Source organism: Gymnogyps californianus, chromosome 1 (assembly GCF_018139145.2).
Source record: "Gymnogyps californianus isolate 813 chromosome 1, ASM1813914v2, whole genome shotgun sequence".
Lineage (NCBI taxonomy): Eukaryota > Metazoa > Chordata > Aves > Accipitriformes > Cathartidae > Gymnogyps > Gymnogyps californianus.
Genome location: NC_059471.1, coordinates 49,681,704 through 49,698,144, shown reverse-complemented (window position 1 = coordinate 49,698,144; position 16,441 = coordinate 49,681,704).

Below are 16,441 nucleotides of genomic sequence, written 5' to 3'. Positions count from 1 at the left end.
GATGAGAAACCACATTGCTATGTGCTGTTTTAGCAAAGGTAGCACAGTAACTATAAATTCTCTCCCACTGACCACTGGAACACTTAGTTAAAGACAAAGGTCAGTAGAGTTTGTTGCAGCTCAGTATATAGATTTATACACCAGTTAGGGAACTGAAGATTGTTCTGAGGGCAGAGTTTAGAGGATTGATAAATCACGCTGTTTCAAACTTGAAAGCAATCCTTTACTGGACAGGTAATCATTAACAATACACATTACCATTTGCTATTTAATCACTATGAAGCATTATCAGCACATAGACAAAACAGTTAGTACTTAACAAACTTGTCCTAAACAAGCCATAACTATACAATACCATGGAACTCATGTTTTCAGTTAGCACTGGTGGCTGTGGTCCATGATCATTCTTAGTCACCAAGATCAAGGTGATCATGCTCTTTGACAGGGAAGCTGGAGCTGAAGCTGGGATATCTTCTTTATTCCCACCTTTCCTGTCTCAATGCTGATGCTTTATACTCTTCTGTCTCCACTCCAAAAAGAGAAAGGAATGATCTCATCTGGTCTTGGTATATTATTTTTGGGATCAGAACGTATTACAATTTTGTTTATTCTGCAGGATAATTCTGGTTCTATCAGTCAGTCTGTCAGTACCCGCTCTGCAAGATAGCTTTGTTTTTACCAGTCATCTTCACTGTTTGTTCTTGCATATTTTACTTCTTGCACATATTTTTCTGAACTCCTTTTGTCCACCTGTCACTTTGTGCTTGTGGTTATTAATGGTGCTAAGATGTTATGAGTATTACAAAATACTCATACACTGTCACTAGTTACGTCATTATTATGTGCTTATGTCTGGATTCACAGTAGTCAAATATGGAGCTGTGCCTTACTCTTGTAGAGAACTCACCAGATAAAAGATAATATTTGAGATTGATTTAGGAGTTACATTTTGAGATTCTCAAAAGTCTGGATCCCTTACATGTTTAATATTTAATATTTCATATCTCATATAAAAACACAATGGCTATGTTTGTTCTACTGCAGTACTGAATACAAGACACCCAGGTTTATGGGTCTGCAAACTCAGTAAGTTTGCAGACGACATCAAGTTGGGCAGGAGTGTTGATCTGCTTGAAAGTAGGAAGGCTCTACAGAGGGATCTGGACAGGCTGGATCAATGGGCTGAGGCCAATTGTGTGAGATTCAACAAGGCTAAGTGCCGGGTCCTGCACTTGGGTCACAACAACCCCAGGCAATGCTACAGGCTTGGGGAAGAGTGGCTGGAAAGCTGCCTGGTGGAAAAGGACCTGGGGGTGTTGGTTGACAGCCAGCTGAACATGAGCCTGCAGTGTGCCCAGGTGGCCAAGAAGGCCAATAGCATCCTGGCTTGGATCAGAAATACTGTGGCCAGCAGGACTAAGGAAGTGATCATCTCCCTGTACTCAGCACTGGTGAGGCCACACCTTGAATAGTGCATTCAGTTTTGGGCCCCTCACTACAGGAAAGACATTGAGGTGCTGGAGTGTGTCCAAAGAAGGGCAATGAAGCTGGTGAAGGGTCTAGAGCACAAGTCTTATGAGGAGCAGCTGAGGGAACTGGGGTTGTTTAGCCTGGAGAAAAGGAGGCTCAGGGGAGACCTTATCACTCTCTACAACTACCTGAAAGGAGGTTGTAGTGAGGTGGGTGTCGATCTCTTCTCTCAAGTAACAAGTGATAGGACAAGAAGAAATGGCCTCAAGGTGCACCAGAGGAGGTTTAGATTGGATATTAGGAAAAATTTCTTCACTAAAGGGTTATCAAGCATTGGAACAGGCTGCCCAGGGAAGTGGTTGAGTCACCATCCCTGGAGGTATTTAAAAGATATGTAGATGTGGCACTTAGCGACATGGTTTAGTGCTGGACTTGGCAGTGTTAGGTTTACGGTTGGACTAGATGATCTTAAGGGTCTTTTCCAACCTAAATGATTCTATGATTCTATGACTCTATGCTTGAGACTAGACTCAGTCCTACCAGGCTTTACATGGAAACAGTTACTCAAATCAGTTCAAAACAGAACTAGGGATTAAGCTACCAGCTGAGCACTGTGGACAATCAGGAGTGCTTGGGCTCATTCCTTGGTCTCATTTGTATAGTGGTATACACACACTCAGCAGTTCCTAGGTTGGACTTTATGAACAGTTCAGAGAAGCCCAGTGCAGAAAAGATAAGTGCTTATACAGGGTTTATTCAGCAATTCAGTCTGTTCTTTTATGGCAGCAGGCTTCCAGGGCCAGGACTACTTTGTTTTACATTGTACTGGGGAAACTCTTTCCACTGTTATTTCATTTGTAGCAAAAATCCATACTCAGTTATTGCAACAACAACCACAGCAACCCCTTTTTTCTTCTCCTTCCATTTTTTTCTGCATACCATTTGCTTTCCTCTATACCCGCTCCTCCTTGTAAATACAGTTACTATTATGATTTGTTTTCTGAGACCTATGCCTCAGCAATCATATGCTTTTCAGTGTCCTCTCCCTTTGGTTGCCTTAGCTAAATGCTAAGGACTCCACTGAGCCTTCTCTGTGTCTGCCTTCTTCCCAGCACAGGTTGTTTTCTTCTCATGTTTGTCTATGAAGATTTGAATTTATTGAGAAGTGTCTGCCAGTCACAGAATGCTCATTTACAGTTCAACTGCTCTAATGTGTTTTAGACCCAGATGAGGTAAATTGAATGAGAATAAGAACAAAATGAGAAAGAGAAGCATCCAGTTTATTGGCAGCCCACATCTTGGTTACTAATTATCCATTGCTTATGGCGTGGCAAAGGGGCAACATCTCAGAAACTTCTCTGCTTTCTCTCTCTATTAGTCAGGTATGAGGTGTACTTTTGTGAGGATTATAGGTCAAGAGAAAGTCAAGAGAATTACTTTTTTCTGCTTAGCGTGATGGTCACAGCTATATTAATTCCCCTAAGTCAATTGAAATCATCTAGTAAAAAAAAGGATATGTGTAAGAGAGTCAGATAAACTAACAAATTGTTGTTTCATCAGTTTGACTTACCAAGGTAAATTACCAAATCAAACAGAATTAACCTAAATAAATTTTAACCTGATTCATATGGTTTGTACCTATTGAATTAGAATTTATCTATCCCATGCTTTTTAATAGTGACCTAAATCTACAAATTTCTTTTTTTTTTGTTCATAATTCCTCTCTTCCACCTTTTATAGAGTTTATTTCTAAACACAGATTTTCATCACCTTTTTTTATAATGCGTAGCAGGAATCACAGATATTATCTAGAAGAGTGTTTCGGGATCTAACTTCTAGACCTGAGAATGCTTCTTATATCTAACTATCAGGTAATTGGAACTCCCACTCAAAATGTGTCACGGACATGGAGGGTTGTGGAAGGAGAGGTGGACTCAGGCCACATTTTTTATGCTACACCTGGAACCATTTCCCAGTCCCTAGCATTGGTGCTGTGACCAGGCTGGATCCAGGTAAATATTTTAGGCAAGATTTGGCAGGCCCCAGATTTGACCTCTGGTGGGTTCTGTTTTCCATAAAGGAAGTCCAGACATGCAGAGAGGTGCAAGCAGGATGCTTTGACTTGCTGCTAGTCTGAGCAATCTGCTATGTCACATGACAAAATGTCATCTGTGCCCCCCACCCCTGCCTGTTCCTTCTGGAGGTCCAATAGGGAAGGGCGGCAGGTGTGCCCCCCACCCTGTGACACAAAAAGCTGTTGTTCCCCCTCAGCTGTTTACCCTCTTTAGCCTTCTTTGTACATATTCTGCTTATTGCCATTTGTTTCCCTCACTTTGAAACCACACAAAACTTCTGAGTGTGACCTTTCTTCTCTGCAGTAGCTGTGAACTCCCATTTCATTTATTTGTAATCCAGTTGTTTTACTTCTTTTTGCAGAGAAGATTTAATAGACGAAAGCTGCAGTGAGAGTTCATACTATTTTGAAGTTTTGCTTTGGTAAGATACACATCCCTGATTTATTAGCACAATTTACAATAATATTGTAAGTAATTAAAGTAAAAACTCACTTGTCAAAATAAATGAGCACAGTATATTTTGTGTGGAGGCAACCTTGATGGTTAATTGCATTTGCGTCCTTAGTAATTTGCAAAAAAAATCAGTAGTCTGCAATGAGTCTTGTAAGTATTACTATGAATTAGAAAATTTTTATTCTTCTGGACTGTTTTGCTAAGGGTAGTCAGAGTTTCATTTTATTATACTGTCTTTCAAGAAGCAATTAGCAAGTTCCGATTCTACACATTTTCAAATGAAACATTATGAAAAACTGAAAAGTATTTTGAAAACATCTCTTGATTACTTTGCTCTGGACTTATATAGCACCAATTTGTAGGAGAATATAAAAATCCAGCCTGATTGCCTTCAGGCACAAAAATAATCTGTGTATAAAGGGTGAGTAGTGAATGTCATTTAATATCAATTTTAGAGAGCCTTTTCACCCTGTTTCTCATATTTAAGTTGGTACATTACAGTCTGGATGGGCAGACAACTAGACAGGTAAAAACTGCTGTTGTGGCTAATGGGTCGCACTCTGCCTGGAGGCTGGTAACAAGAAGAGTACTGCAGGGGTCTGTACTGGGACATGTCCTGTTTAACATCTTCACCAGTGACCTGGAGGAGGTGACACTGTGCACTTCCATCAAATTCACTGGTGGCACCAAATTGTGAGTGATGCAGCAGATACGCTGGAGCACAGGGTAGCCATCCAAAGTGACCTTGACAGGCTAGAGGAATGGGCCAGCTGGAACCTCATGAAATTCAAAAAAGGGCAAATACAAAGTCCTGCCCCTGGGAAGGAAGCAACAAACCCAGGACACTGGGTTTGTCTAGTTTGGACAAAAGGAGACTGAGGGGTAACCTCATTACTCTCCACAGCTTCCAGAGGAGGGGAAGTGCAGAGGGAGGTGCTGATCTCTTCTCCCTAGTATCCAGTGGCAGGACGTGTGGGAATGGCTCAAAACTGCATCAGGGGAGGTTGAGACTTGATATTAGGAAACATTTCTTTACTGAGAGGGTGGTCAACCACTGGAACAGGCTTCCTAGAAGAGGTGGTTGATGCTCCATGCCTGTCAGTGTTTAAGAAGCATTTGGACAATGCCCTTAATAACACGCTTGAACTTTTGGTCAGCCCTGAATTGGTCAGGCAATTGGACTAGATGATCGATGTAGGTCTCTTCCAACTGGAACTATTCTGTTCTAATAAAGGATGGGAACTCACAAGCTGGGGAGCATCTCAGGGCCTAGAGGGGCTCTGGGGCAGGAAGTTGAATGTGAGCCCACAGCAGAGATGACCAACACTGTCTGGAGTTGCATGAACAGGAGCACAGGCAGCAGGTCCAGACAAGTGATTATGCCCCCTACCCTTTACTCATCACTTGTCAGACAACAACACTAGTACTGTGTCCGATGTTGCATCCCACAATACAGAAAAGACATCAATAAACTGGGGCGAGTCCAGGGGAGTGCCACCAGGATGGTTGGGGCTGTAGCACTTGTCCTATGTAGAGAGGCTGAGGGATCAGGGCTTGTTCAGCCTAGAGAAGAGGCTGTGGAGCACCTAACAGCATCCCCCCACACGTATGAGGATGGAGCCAGGCTCTTCACAGTGGTGTGTGGTGGGAGGATGAGAGGTAATGGGCATAAGTTGAAAGAAGGAAGTTTAGACTGGATATAAGGAGAAACTTTTTTCCACATGAGGACAGAGGTTTTCAAAACCTGCCCGGACAAGGCCCTAAGTGACCTGGCCTGACCTCAGAGCTACCCTGGCTTTGAGCAAGAGGTTGGACTAGAGATCAATTGAAGTCCCTTCCCACCTGAATTATCCTATTGTCCTAATTTTATCTGGGCAAGAAAAGATGGAATCAGAAAATTTAAGAGCTGTTCAATCCATAATTTCTGTAGGCGCTCTTCATAAAATTCATAACAAGCTATGACTGTCACATCTCACTACACTGAGTATTAGGTTACTAAAAAGTAATAATAATAAAAAAATAAAGGTCAAACTTTGAATTTCTTTCTTCTAAAAACATCCAATTGCATGGAGATAATTTGTTCAGATTTACCTGTGATCCTTCATGAGTTTCGAGAAACATTAATAACATCCATATCTTAGTTCAGCAAGAGCTGATGTGTCAAAGAAAAGCAAGGAAAAAAGAAATAAATTTAAAATATTAGTAATGAATACAAACTTAAAATTATTTATAATACAAAATTAATTATTTTCTTCAGCATGTATTTTATTACACTGCCAGGACTGTAGATATGCCCCTTTCATCTTTAGAATGTTTAGTAGGTTTTTTTTATTATTTCCGCCATGATCTTAGAAACAAATTTTCTGGAAGAAGAGGACTTATATGACCATAGACTTCACACTTTTCTTTGGTTTGCATTTTGCTCATTATTTTCAATAGATCCATTAGATAGATGATTAATCCTATAAGAAACAATGTACATGTTCAGCTAAGCAGATGTTTGTTCCCCTAACAATGGTGGAAATAAGTACAAAGGACAAATTATTTTCAGATGGCTTGGTCCCTCATTCTCCTCTCCTTTCCTTCATATGTTGGCCATTATTACTGCAGCAACAGCAGCAGGATCAGTACCATCTATTTTGGGATACAAATAGTCAAGGGATGCGGTTTTCAGATATTAAGTTTGCTTACTGCTTTGTAACCATTCCCTAACTCTTTCAGGAAAATGTGGTGGCTGGATTAATGAATCCTGCAGACCATCTTTTAAGAATATATTGTGAATTTTACTGCACTCATAGAACGAATGGGACATTTAAAGATCATTTAGTCCAACCCCCCTGCCATGGGCAGGGACATCTTCAACTAGATCAGATTGTTCAAAGCCCCGTCCAGCCTGACCTTGAACACTTCCAATGATGGGGCATCCACAACTTCTCTGGGCAACCTGTTCCAGTGCCTCACCACCCTCATCATAAAAAGTTTCTTCCTTATATCTAATCTAAATCTACCTTCTTTCAGCTTAAAACCATTACCCCTTGTCCTATCACTACAGGCCCTGGTAAAAAGTCATTTCTGTCTTTCTTATAAGCCCTCTTTAAGCATTGAAAGGCCACAACAAGGTCTCTCTGGAACCTTCTCTTCGCCATACTGAACAACCCCAACTCTCTCAGCGTTTCTTCATAGGAGAGGTGTTCCATCCCTCAGACCATTTTTATGGCCCTCCTCTAGACCCACTCCAACAGGTCCATGTCTTTCTTGTACTGGGGACCCCAGAGCTGGATGCAGTACTCCAGGTGGGGTCTCACCAGAGCAGAGCAGAGGGGCAGAATCACCTCCCTTGACCTGCTGGCCATGCTTCTTTTTGTGCAGCCCAGGATACGGTCGGCTCTCTGGGCTGCAAGGGCACATTGATGGCTCATGTCCAATTTTTCATCCAGCAGTACCCCGACATCTTTCTCTGCAGGGCTACTCTCAATCCATTCTCTGCCTAATTTGTACTGGGCACTGATGGTTACCCCAACCCCGGTGCAGGACCTTTCACTTGGCCTTGTTGAACTTCATGAAGTTTGCACGGGCCCACTCCTCAAGCTTGTCAAGGTCCCTCTGGATGGCATCCCTTTCTTCAAGCGCGTCAAGTGCACCACTCAGCTTGGTGTCATCCACATTATGTATTCCTCTGTAACTGAAATTTCTGTATCAGTCTCTGTGCTATTAATATAAGGTAGTTATACTCCCTGAAGTTTTTCAAAGTTATGTCTACGTTTAAATAACACAAATTGTTTATATTGAGTCAAAATTTGCAGAATCATTATTCATTCTTTTTCTGAATCAATAGTACATTCTGTAAATAAATAACAGCCACACTACAGAATGCCATATGTCTGGTTGCTATTTTTGCCATCCAGTTTTGTGTTTCTTATATTTTTCTCATATTTTCTGATCTATGGCAATACTTTTTATAACTTTTGCATAGTTTCTTTGTTTCTTTAAAAAAAAATCAACACAACCCTGGAAGGACCTATTAAAGGGTTTTTGAATGGTCAGATGCATTTTATCATCTGTTTATTCTCCATCCAAAATTTTTATGACACATCCAAATAGCTCCGGAAGATTGAAAGGAAATATATGACAGTCATCCATGGTTTTACTAATTTCTTTAATTCCATTTTAATTGCTTCTCTAGCTCCTGAAGGCAAGATTAAGATCATTTGCATTAAAAACATAAAGACTTGTCACCCAACACTATGGGAACAGACAAGTTCTTTTGGGGATCCTTGGCAGAATGGTGACAGCACTAAGTTGTAGTTACAATTAAGTCTTTCTTTTTAACATAATTTTATGATTAGCATAGCATAAAATTTTATGATCAGAATAGCATAGATTTTTATAAGCAGAATCAGTGTAGCACAATTTTATAAGTAGCATAGCACAGAGTGTTATAGCACAGCTTAGTTTACAGTTCCTAATCACCTGGGCCCTACACAGATTGGATCAAATCTTAATACTTGGCTTGCCGTGTCAATATAACAATCATAATCTAAACTCAAATCGCAAAACAGAACATGAGTCACTGACTCAATCCTCAGAGGAAGCAGACGATGGTGAAGGGGTCACTGACCACTGGGGGAATCATGGGTTTTGCCATCCAGCAGCAGTTCTGGTCCAAGTCCCACTTAGGACTTGTAACTGCTTGATTTTGTAGACAGTGCCTGTGTGCTGTTACACTTCCCTGTTCTGTGACGGGGTCATCACCATCTGGCTGACCAGGTGCCTGGGACCTTCAAGACCAGTAAGGAGGGAAGTGACAGTTCAGCTAGCCCAGTATTTTGTCTACAGAAATAGCAATGGAAAAGGCCATGAAGAGAAGGCAGAAGAGCTTGGCTGTTTCCTGCAGACCCTTACCGTCTCCCCAAACTCACAGCAGTTGTACTGGATTTCTAAGAAGGTACATCCCTTGCTGTTCTTTCTGGTATCTGCTGATGGCCTACTGTTAATTCATTTGTCTAATCCCATTTTGAACCTACTGGTATTGTCTCCTATGATAGCAGGCTCACAGAAGTTCATTACCTGTGCTGCAAAGAGATATTTTCTTTTATATATTTAAAATCTGTTGTCAATTTATTTGCCACATTCATGAATTTTTAAAGCTTGACTAAATCCCTCAGTTTTCTCCTCTCTAAGTGAATTCTGATTGTTTTAATGTCTCATTCTAAAGGCAGCTGCTCCATCTCCTATATCATTTTAGTTGCCCTTCTCTGTACATTTTCTGTCTCTATGGTATCCTCCCTGAGATGCGAAGACCAGAACTGTGCAGTTTTTAACATGTCAACACAAGGTTTTATACAGCAGCAAAATGATGACCTCCATTGTATTCTCTTTGCCTTTCCTGATGGTGCCAAGTATTTTGTTAGCTGCTTTTTGGCAGATGTTGCACATTGAGCTAATGATTTCAGAGGAAAGCTTACCTATAAGTGAAAAAGCTTACCTACCATTTTTACCACTGTATATATATAGTAAAGATAATATTTATTCCCTAAAACCTTTACCTTGAGGTCATCTTTTATAACTTCCCAGGCATGTCCAGTTATGCTGCTCTTTAGTTTCTGAAAGAGTTGGTATGCTTTTGGGGTGAAAAAACCCAAAATTGTTGCTTTTTTTTTTTTCTTAATAAGAACTGTTGTACACTTTTGGATTGTCTCTCCACAATGGATTTTAGACATTAAGGAAATGAATCTTTTCCAAAGTTTTGTATTTTTTACAGTGATACAGAGAATTATCCACTTTTATCAAACCATTTCACAGTGTCCAGGAACACTCACTACATTCCCAAATGGTTGCTCCAAAAGTAGGTTTTTTTCTAGGAAACCTCCTAAACCAGTCACTTTTCCTTTACTTCTCTATACCTAAGAAACCTGTGGTCTGTGGCTATTTGCTACCTTTTTTGTCCTTCACGGTTCATCTCCTGAAACAAAATTCTCAGTTATGAAATCTGACTTTGATTTCAAGCAGTTGCTATCCAAGAGATGATGTTGAGAAAGAATATTGAATCTTGCTTCTTCTATAGATATTAATTTGACCTGGAACTCTGCCAAAATGAAAGGAAAGAAAATCAAAAGCTGTTCAATTAAATCTAATGAGACTGCTAGCCTTACTTTTCTTTGCAATTTTTATTTTTTTCCGTTTTTAACCAGGGAACAGGTTATATAGTGCTACCAGCATCTTTTTATGCATTATGTATTTTATTCTATTACAAAAGTCTCAAATATATTTTCATCCTTCTTCTGTACATTTGTTCCTTTCTGTATACACCTATGTAAACAGTTGCACAGTTCTACTTCTTGACTTTAAATAAAATAGAACAGATTTTGCAAACAAGCAAAAATATGGTTTTAACACCTTTATTCTTTTTTGGTTTTTTTTTTTTCCATTGTCTTATTTGCTTACTTCCTGATCTTTTTTTGTTTGTTTCAGATTTAAATATGTATTACTGCTAAACTTCTTTGTAAGCAACATAGCCCACATACCTATTACTGTATGCTAAACTTGTAAGAATGAAGCTCTCTTCAGTAACTAGTAATATGCAAACTGATATATACTGTAGAGGTTTGCATTCTGTGTTTCTCTACAAACTTATCATGCATATATAGTTTTTCAGGGAAGACTTCTACCAGTCTAACTTCAGGAATTTAGGGACAGTAAGAGTACAGTTCCACCTGGTACCTGTTCAACACAGTGCTGCATAGGTGTTCTGGTTTCAACTGGGACAGAATTAATTTTCTTCTTAGTAGCTGGTACAGTGCTGTGTTTTGGATTTAGTGTGAGAATACTGTTGATAACACTCTGATGTTTTAGTTGTTGCTAAGTAGTGCTTATCTTAAGTTAAGGATTTTCAGTTTCCCATGCTCTGCCAGCAAGCAGGTGTGCAAGAAGCTGGGAGGGAGCAGAGCCGGCGCAGCTGACCTGAACTCGCCAAAGGGGTATTCCATACCATGGAACGTCATGCCCAGTATCTGAACAAGGAGGAGTTGGCCGGGAGAGGCGGATCGCAGCTCTGGCATTGGTCAGCGGGTGGTGAGCAATTGCATTGTGCGTCACTTGTCTTTTCTTGGGTTTTCTTTCTCTCTTTGTTATATTCCTTTTCATTACAATTGTTATTATTATTATATTTTTATTATTATTAGTTACTATTATATTTTATTCTACTTTAATTATTAAACTGTTCTTATCTCAACCCACAAGTTTTACTTTTTTTTTCCTTTCCTCCTCCTCACCCCACTGGGAGGGGGGAGGGGGGAGTGGCTGGTGGTGCTTGGCTGGGGTTAAACCGCGACAATAGAGCACCTAAGTACTGTAAATAGAAGTAGCCTTCCTGAAACGAGTGACTACTTCTGTAGGTGGTTAGGTCTTTCAGAAGGTAAGATGAGCAATGAAATACTTGATGGCCCTGATACAAAATGGCAGCTATTTGCTCTCATCCATATTATTAACGGTTAGCTCCCTCTACAGACAGATCTTCTTGAAAAGAGGGAGCTGGAACAACACAAAAAGGAAATAGAGAGTGAGCTAAAAATCAAATGTGGCCAAAACTAGATCATGGGACTGTCTTGTTTATGCTGTCATTCTTAAATTTTAAATACTAGTACATTTCTGGGCACTCCCTGAGGCAATGCTCACATCGATGTTAGCAAAGGCCCAGGACTGTTCCAGAAGGCAGCATGAATGCAACCACCCTGGGGGAGGAAGGAAAAGGAGTTTACTCAGGTGGATGGGAGCTATACTGTGCTATCTCCTCTCTGGGCTAACGATTAGACCTTGAACTATTTTTTTTAATGGTGCCCTGATGAAATTCATAGCCACCTACGTTTCTGACAGAGAAAATTCACATATCTTACAAAATCCTCATGTCTTGAAATCTGATATGCATAAGAAAAAATCAAGAAGAATTTGCAAACTTAGTGTACAGCTACTTTTCCCTAGGTTGGCTGTCTTCTAGTAACAAGTTCAGGGAAGTGAGAATACTAGTTTAGGAAAAATACATAATTTATATCAGTGTATGGGAATCTTTGTCTACTTGGCTTTAAGTAGAGTGAGGGAGAATTTTCCTTCACCTTTGATTTGGCATGTGTGAACACTTTCTGAATGTCATTATACACTGAGGTGAGCTTAAACCACCTATGTTCATGTTTTCAAATAATTCTAACTTTAAATTATTTCTTGAGGTCTTTAAAATCTATTCTTATATAAGACAAACAAAATTTTGTATGATACGATTTTATACAATATTTATACAAGTTTTTTATTAGAAATCCATCTGGTATTGAAAGCTCCTATTTAAATTACTAACAACAGCTGGGAGCATTCTACCCAAACTAATCTTTGTTAGTAATTTTAATTATTTTCTTCTAGCAGGGCTCTAGAACTGAAAGTCTATGATTTTTTCCTCTGACATGGCATTGATATATATGTGCTTGTCATATTTGGTTATATTGTTGAGTTGACATATGTAAAATTACATGTGAACTTTGTCACCCTATTTGGTTTTTTTTATTATTTTTGCATATGGAAAAGGGAATGAAAGAAGAAAAAATATTATGTTTATTAGACTTCTGGTTTTAAGAACCCTGTTCTTTATAGTATCCCATGTACCTTAGTCAAATTTGCACAATATTTTTTACAACTTGTTTATTCAAGTTCCAGGGTAAGGCATGAATTCTCCACTATTAAAAGGAATCATTCTAGACAGATGAGTGAACATATGAATTCCAACTTAAATTTTAGTATGACCTACCTTTTTCTGCAGTAATTTGATCTACTATTTTCTATGTTAGCATTTTAGTCAGCTATGCTGTTTCCCTTTTATCTTAGTTTTTAGACAGATTTTAGTTTATCATTTTACTTTTTTAGCCTCAAACCAAAGCTCCTCTTCTTTTGAAAGCTATTTGAACTTGTGGATATATCTCCCCTTGCCTCCCCTTCCTTTCTGTTCCCTAATGGAAAGTTCACTTTATCCTTTTGGTTTCCTATGTAAGGAGAGAGTACATGTTTTTATTTCCTTCTCCTATCTGTCAGAAGTGTCAGTAAGTCTGTCTTATGTTGAGTCTCTTGCCTGGTCAAAGACTTCAGAAATGATAATTCTACTCTGCTCCTCAAGTCACTTCTCCCTCATTAAAAGAGGGGTTTTCCTTGTAGAATTAACTATGGAATAAATGGATTTTTGGAGTGCTAAGTCTTGTTTGAGAGTTTTCTTACAGCCTCAGAGACATTCTCAAATTCTTTCTGATTTTTTTTTTTTTTATTCCTAGCTACTCCAATTAGTGCATCTCTTTTTACGTATATCCAATTAGTGCATTCTGTTGATGACATGAAACTCTTGACAAATTTTTATGCCTATTATGACTATTTTTGTTTGTTTTTTTCCCTGTGGTATTTTTGTAAATTGTATGTTTTCCAATTTGCCATTTCACTATGAAAGTTCTTCACATACTCCCTAACTAAGGATTTTTTCATTACTTTTATCCCCAAGTTTCATCCATTTTACCTCTACTATCTATGCAGCATTTCATCCAGTCTGTGTATCTTTCTGCCATTGCAGTATCTCATTTATCTATGTCCAGCTTGAAATGGGAGTATATGCTCTTTATCTTTTTACACCAACTGCTGCACTTTATAGTGAGGTTTATCTTCTAAGGTTTAAATATATCATTTTACTCCCATTTTTCTTGTTAACTATGTCTCTAAAAATAAATTAAATACGTGACTCGATGGATGGCATGGAACAGCCCAAATCCGTAGTAATACAAACTCTTTTACTCTCTAAAACAGGTGGGTAAATGGAAATTGTCTACTGGAATGATGCCTGGCCATGATCATAATTCATGGACCATACCCAGGAATTTTTGGAGAAACTGGTAGTCATCACAGGCCAAAAGCATACCTGGGGCCATTTTAACAACTAGCACTAGAGTTGATTAAATTCCAGTGCCTGGGAATATTTTCTTCCACTATGAAATGGAATAGCATGAACATGGCCATTGTATACATTGTATTGGCATTATAATGCAATGTTTTGTTTCTTCTTTTGATTTTTTGGTTTTGGGTTTGGGGGATTTTGGTGTTGAAGGTTTTTTTGTTTCATTTTGTTTTGCTTTGTGGGGTTTTTTTTTCAAATTATTAGTAAGATAACAGATATTTCTTTAACCTTTTTTGGTAGCCCCAGTATATGTAGCTCCACACTTTGGTTGATTGATTAGTCTGTGAAGTGTCAATTTTAGTTACGCACTGCCTGTTTAACCTGCACACTGCCTGACCTAAATATTGGCAAATTCTAGTTCTCTATTATGTCCAGAATTTCAGTATGCTGTTCATCTTTCATCAGGTGAATGAGTTAGAGTAATTTCCTTCAGTATGTTTTCCAAGGCCCACATTCAGTTTCACTCACTACAGGTGGCTAAATGAAATCTAATGTAATTAAGAGCCTAAAATCCCATAATATCCTATATAAGGAGATACATAATGTTGAGATATAAAACTCTGGAGGATGATACTGTTGCAGGACTTAAGGCTAAGAAACTCAGAACATTACCATGCAAATTCCTACTATACACAGTAGAAACTTGAAGTTTAAGTAAATGTTAGGAATAAAACTGTCTTTGAGATTTGCCTTGTAAATCTATTGAACCTATTGTATAGGTACACGTATAGTAAGGGGGGTGTCGTGGTTTAAGCGCAGGCGGCAACTAAGCACCAAGCAGCCGCTCGCTCACTCCCCCCCCACCCCTGGGATGGGGCAGAGAACTGGAAAAAAAAAAACCTCGTGAGTTGAGATAAAGACAGTTTAATAGGACAGAAAGGAATGAAAAACAATGATAATGATAATAATAATAATATGACAATAGTAATACTAAAAGTATTAGACTATAAAAAGCAAGTGATGCACAATGCAATTGCTCACCACTCGTTGACTGATGCCCAGTTAGTTCCCAAGCTGCAATCCCCCCTCCCAGCCAACTCCCTCAGTTTATATACTGGGCATGATGTCATATGGTATGGAATAGCGCTTTGGCCACTTTGGGTCAGCTGTCCTGGCTGTGTCCCCTCCCAGCTTCTTGTGCCCCTCCAGCCTTCTTGCTGGCTGGGCATGAGAAGCTGAAAAATCCTTGACTTAGTATAAACACTACTTAGCAACGACTACAAACATCAGTGTGTTATCAACATTATTTTCCTACTAAATCCAAAACACAGCACTATACCAGCTACTAGGAAGAAAATTAACTCTGTCCTAGCCAAAACCAGGACAGGGGGAAACGAAGCTGACCTATTTAAAGAATAGTCTCTATAACAGGCCTGTGATATAAGATATTCTTTTCAAGAGCTGCTCCATTTGACATCACCTATTCTGCATTAAGCCAGCCGCAGGGGGGTCCAGTGCAACAAAGCAAAAAATTAGGTCCATGACTGTCCTTCCCAATCCATCAGATTATTCCCGTTGCTTTCAATTGTCTCACATCTTTTATAAAGTATGTAAATTGTTGTTTCAGTCCTGAAAAATAGCAACTGTGATCCCCTCACATGACTTTGCTAGGAAGAGAGAACAGTCCATGTTCCTCACCTCTGCTCACCCACTATAAAACTGGAAAAGAATAAGGCAGTCCAGCTAGGAGAGAGGTCAGTGCAGGAGGTTCTCGGTGATGTAGGGCAAACTCCTCTGCCCAGAATTTGTCTGGATTCTATACCAAGCACTTGGTTGTCTTAAAGGAACAGAAAAAAACATACGACTAGGGAATTTGGGTTGTTTTCATCTTTATGATTGTACTCATTATGTACTTAATATGTACATAATTTTAAAGAGGTAAGGTGCAAATAATCAAATCAAATTATCTGTTACAGATAATATCCTTGGGAATTCAGCAATCAAGACCACTTTTAAACTACCGCTGAAATTATCAGTACCAGTAATTTCATCATACATACCTAATAAAAGCTTCATAAAAAGTGTAGAAGAATTCCAACAGAACTCTTAGGCACCTAAGATAATATCTTAGTGGTAAGAGCACATGCTGGGAAGAAGAATTTTTGTTTAACATGTGAGTATTTCTATAAAGTTAACAGAAAAACAAGACACAGCAAAGAAAGAACTGGAAGATACAGACACAACATGAACTTGAGGTTTCTGGCTAGTTAAATAAAAGTTGGTTTTGCTGCTAATATATATTTATTTTTATATACATATATATTTATATATACAGTTGTCACAGTTTAACCCCAGTCAGCAACTAAGCACCACGCAGCGGCTTCCCCCTGCTCCCTCCCAGTGGGGTGAGGAGGAGGAAAGGGAAAAAAAAATAAAACTCGTGGGCTGAGATAAGAAGAGTTTAATAACTAAAGTAAAATATAATACTAACAATAGTAATAATGAAATATAATAATAATAATAAAAATAGTAA